This window comes from Sprattus sprattus (assembly GCF_963457725.1).
Source record: "Sprattus sprattus genome assembly, chromosome: 3".
Taxonomy (NCBI): Eukaryota; Metazoa; Chordata; class Actinopteri; order Clupeiformes; family Clupeidae; genus Sprattus; species Sprattus sprattus.
In genome coordinates this window covers 4385648-4391206 of record NC_137922.1, presented here as the reverse complement: position 1 = coordinate 4391206, position 5559 = coordinate 4385648, and the positions used below count along the sequence as shown (strand labels likewise).

At 39.5% G+C, this 5559-nt stretch overlaps 1 pseudogene across 1 annotated transcript; it reads left to right on the top strand.

Moving 5' to 3' along the window:
- Positions 1 to 1358: 1358 nt before the first annotated feature.
- Positions 1359 to 2236, top strand: LOC308362091 (transmembrane protein 182-like; annotated as a pseudogene). The gene is made up of 3 exons: positions 1359 to 1488; positions 1590 to 1732; positions 1960 to 2236. The product of its transcript is annotated as a transmembrane protein 182-like (transcript).
- Positions 2237 to 5559: the final 3323 nt, after the last annotated feature.

The window sequence follows — 5559 nt, the reverse complement described above, 5'->3', positions numbered from 1 at the left end:
TTGAGTTGACGCATCTTGTTGTCCGCTCGGACTTGTTTTATCGATTTTCCGTGTCCTGTGTGGCTACAGTCTGAGTACCCAATTGTAGTTCAGAACAATTACATTCAGATTATATTCAGATGAGAGTCTATGGACCGTTTCATATACAGTATATTTGATGACTACAATATCCAAGGTACTTTGAGTTGAAAAAGTTTAAAACACTCGTGTTCGCAGAGGACTACCTATTTCCTCCAGATTTTTGCCCATTCCATGAACTGTTGTGTAGATGCAGGATGATGTAATGACGAGGTGGCCAGCAAACTGCTTAGTATGGTAATGATGTACCGGAGAGAACTAAATAAAACAGCATTTGCAGCCGTATTGAAAAGCTGGTCAAATAGAAGCTCACTGCATGTGAACCTGAAGACATAAAATAATCCTTCCCCCATTAACCCAATCTTAGTTGTGTACATTACATAGAAGATCATTGCATTGGTTTCATTTATGATACTCATGCCAACACAAAACAGGGTTACTACATTAAGTAGGTTTATGGGCTGAATCTGCATTTAACTGTATATGTTAAATGCAAAATTACTTTCAAGTCATGTGCACCGGGAGGAACACTGTTTTCGATTTCACATCTATTCAGCATTCTGTGGACTTATTTCAGGTTATGGCCTAAAGTGTTGATTAACAAGGTTTGTTGAAGATATGTAGTCACATAATGAGATTTCTCAAACCACTAAAGTGATGGAGCTTGTTTTGCAGCGTCTTCTTTCTTTCTCTCCTCATTGTGATCGCTCCTCTTCTACCTCTGACCAGCCAGTCTCATCCATCTGAAGTGGTTTTGCATTGCAGCAGAATTTAAACTGAGATCTCCAAGAAAAACTGAGACTGGGCCAGATTCAGCACAAAACCTCACAAAAACAATCTAAACACAGTATAGTAGCGCCACTTAGCTCTTCTGTTATGTGGCGTTGTATATCTCTCATATAATGCTACTATTAATACACTGACTAACTCAGTTTCTATTTAAAATACACAAGTGTCCCGCTAACATTCAAGCCTGGTCTCACCAAGTTTCGACTGTGCTCAGTCAAAAGCTGGTATAAATGTTGCTTATTACTCAACATTGCATGCATGAATTTGGACTTAACTGTAAGAATCACATAATAAAATTACATAGACTTTTAATGAATAGACTTTTGTACAACTTTGATACTGTTTTTCTTATTTTTATTCTTCTGTGAGTTGTCATGATAGAAATGCTAGTAAAACAGATTTTTTAAAAACCTTTTTCAACTGTGAAAGTAATGCTCATCAGATATAGTTCAGTTTCTTCTACTGAAGGGACTTACCAAAATCCTAGGTATATGGAGGAATGGTGTTCTACCCTGTTTTGGAGGTGCATCTTTGAGGGGAGAGTTGAGGAAGAATCCTTCTGGATATTCTGGATAGGTGCGTGGACATGGTATAAGTTAAACTTAATGTTTATTTTTTTAGGTCTGTCAAAAATCACTCAATTCAAAAAAGGAAATTTATATTAAATACAAGTTATACTTATCATGTATTAGTCTAACACAATTATAATAAATATGCCATAGTCAAATATTTGAAAAAGTGTAATAATTACCTAATACTGCTGGGAATCAGCACAGTCATGTTGGCAGGTTCCTGAGCTTTGGAGCCAGCTTGTCAGGCAGAGCCTCAATCTATAAGGCTGTAGGGGGTCTGTTCCTCACAGGTGGTAAGTCACAAACTACTCATGCATTTTGTTACTGCTCATACAGAATTTTCTACACAGGCAGGTCAATAATGGTGTAGGCTTCAAGTTTCATTTTAACCAAATACATTTCAAATCAAAGTCTTTACCCATCAAAGTGTCCGTCTATGACCTGAGAGATGATATGGGTTTAATGCCATTGCTTTTATTCCACCCTCACCCACCCCTCCCCATCCCCTCTCTCTCTACAGGTCTTCTGCTGTTGTGTGTACTTGTGATGCATATCGTATGGTTCCATGGGATGGATACTTTAGAGCAGTATGTTCTCCAGCAGGGGTGACAGTGTGTCCAAGCTTCCATCTCAGTGTCCGTTACGGCCCATCCTTCATGATGGCTCCTGTTGGTGTGTTTTTCTGCCTACTCAGTGGATCACTTCACCTCACCTTAAAGAGAACCTTGAATAGAGGGCTGACTCTTCATGATGGTGACTGTGAGGACAGACGTTCTCACTCGGGTGCATACCTGTGATATACAGTATGTGTGGATATTTGCTCTGGACTTAAATTGTACAAAACCCAAACACAATAATATAGTCTAAGTTTAAGTTTAATCTTAAAACAGTTAAGTAAAGTTGAAGTCTCTTTAAAACAGCCTCTGTATTGACTTTTTAAAAATGACTTTGTAAATTGACTTTTTTAAACTGACTTTGTAATTCTTAATAAACTATTATTAAAAAGTCTTAAAGCCTGTCTCCTCATACTGTACTCAATAAAGGTATGATGAGTTACTTTTTGAAAAGCCACAGTTGACTGAAACAATAAGTAGAATATGCTGTTTTGACCATTATATGGCACATGTAGCATCAGGATGTGAGAGTTTACAGTGACAAAGTGACACATGTAGTAGTATCAGGATAATAATAATAATAATAATGGATTTTATTTTTATAGCACACTTCCACATACAAAGAGGTCTCAAGGTGCTTAACAGGGTCACAACAACAATAATGCAAGGTAAAAGGAGTGCAAAAATAGCAATTAGAACAGTGCATTCTAAAAACAATATAGAAAAGAAATAAAAACAGAAACCAGGACTTTAGGTGAAGGCAGATATAAATAGATGGGTTTTGAGGTGTGATTTAAAAGTAGTGAGGGAATCCAAAGCCCTAATGTTCTCCGGGAGCTTGTTCCAAAGTCGTGGCCCCAGCGAGGAGAAAGCACAATCTCCCCCATTCTGGTCATATTTGTCCGGGACATGCAAGCAGGTTTGCGTGTCCGGACCTAAGGGGGTGGGGTGAGGAGATCCTGGAAATAGGCTGGGCCGGTGGTGTTTATGGCCTTATGAACTAGGAGTAGTACTTTGAAGATTATTCTCTGGTTGATTGGAAGCCAGTGGAGGGAGTGGAGGACTGGGGTGATGTGTTCAGATTTCCGTGTCTTGGTGAGAAACCGGGCAGCACTGTTTTGAACAGATGTTGAGACATGATGTGAGAGTTTGTAGGGTGGCACATGTAGTAGTTTCAGGATGTTAGAGTATTCAGTGATGAAGTGACAGTAAAACTGTGAAAAGGTAAGGGGCCTAAATCAGAAAGGTGCAATACAAATATAATAGTTATTATTTGATATTATTATTATTTGAGTTATTATTTGGAGATGGTGAACTGGTTCACCAGGATACATTTGGGGTGTTTAAGACCCCTTTGAAGGAGACCCTTGAGATTGCTATCATCTTCCTTGGCTTTGGACAACATGTCCAACTGCAGAACACATTCCCCCAGGCTGGACTACTGTCCCAGGAGACTCCTTTCATTCAAGGAAGGAGCCTAGAAGAGCTCCATGGCATCTCCCATTCTGGAGTCAATGCCAAGTTGTCTAGATGCACCCCCAAGATCTTGTAGGTCTGCACCACCGCGATGTCCTTGCCCTGAATGTTAATAGGCTGCAAATGTGGCTTAGACCTACGAAAGTCAATGACCAACTCCTTGGTCTTGCTGGTGTTTAGGAGTAGGCCATTCCTGTCACTCCAGTCGACGAAGGCTCTCGCCAGTTCCCCGTACTCCCCCTCCTGCTCCTCCCTCACACACGCCACTATAGCCGTGTCGTCAGAGTATTTTTGGACGTGACAGGTCTCAGAATTGTAGATGAAGTCAGATGTGTAGAGGGTGAACAGGAACGGAGCCAGCACAGTCCCCTGTGGAGCCCAAGTGCTACTCACAACTATGTCAGATGCACAGCTCCCCAGTCTGACAAACCGTACCGACTTCTGGAATTAATTAAGCTCTAACCGCTTAACGTGGAAACTTCATTCAAACTTTGCTGCGTAGGTCTTGTAAAGGACACTTATGCTATGTATTTTTCACTTTTCTTAACTTTACTTTACTCTAATACTTTTTCAACATATTAAAAAAACCGAATCTAAATGTTCCCATTGACTTACATTGGGCCATTATGACATCATAATAGGGTCTTTAAACTGGCTTGCACCTGTGCTTCACTGACACGTGCGCCAAGGTTCCAAGGCTCCTCTTCTCTCTGTCCCTCTCCATTCAACTAGGAATATTAAGAGACACCTTCCATACTCTACTTTTTTTTCTCTCCATCCCTCTCACTCTACTTTCTCTCACACTCCATCTCTCTGCTTCACTCTTTTTTCTCTTGTTCTTTCAATATTTTCCCTCTTCCAGCTGAATTGTATTGTTTGTAATGTCTGTATATATTGTTTGTAATTATTGAAAATATGTGAGAGCTGCAAGATCCCAGAATTTCCCCACGGGATTAATAAAGTATTTATCTATCTATCTTCACTCTCTATTTACTGGCTTTATCCAGAGCCACTCTTGTTCACTCTTCTTTCATTCTTCCACTCTTCTTTATATTCTTTCCTTCTTCGACTTTTCTTCCCTTTCTTCTTTCCTTCTTTCACTCTTCTTTCTTTCCTTCTTCTACTCTTATTTCCTTCTTCAACACTGCTTTCCTTCTTTCACTCTTCTTTCTTTTCTTCTTCCACTCTTCTTTTCTTCTTTCACTCTTCTTTCCTTCTTCCACTCTTCTCTCCTTTCTTCACTCTTCTTTCCTTTCTTCTTTCCTTCTTCCACTCATCTTTCCTTTCTTATTTCTTTCTTTCACTCTTCTTTCTTTCCTTCTTCCTTTCTTAACTTTTGCATTTCATGCTCCGGTATTTCCTTCAGGAAATTCATTTTCTAGTTTCAAATGCGATTCCTCAAATAACCACAAGATGGCCCCGTCGGGAGGAAGAAGACGGTTTGTAACAATTCATGCTTAATGAATATACCTGACACTCCTGTATTTATGATGATGCATACATGATAGTAAGTGTACATGGTTGTTTCCGGTTATTGTTTTCAATATGTAGTAGTGGATACGTTTGCTTTGAATTATGTGAATTGTATGAGAAAACTGCTGTTTAAGGAAGATGGTGTGGCGATGGTTTGTGAAATAATCAGGAGAGTGTCCAGGAGACTGTGAATTAAATTGGTTTCATTATGAAAGTGGTAATTTATACCAGAATCTACAGTGATATTTTTATAGTTACTGCTGAGTGAAGACCAATCATGGCCATGCACTGAACTGTAATTAGAATGTCTTTTATATTTGATAGGTACTGACTCCACCAGCCCCAATCTGTGAATTGGGAAATGATCACCAAATGGAGGATGAGCAGCAAACTGAAAACAAGGAACAGAATCGACTGAGTTGAAATAATGTCTGTACTCTCTTGTGTACTATGGCACAGGATATGATGCTGATAATGGCACTGAACATCTGTCTCCATACGTTACACTGGATGACTGCAGAGAGGCAACAGGAAGCTATACTTCACCTTCATTACTA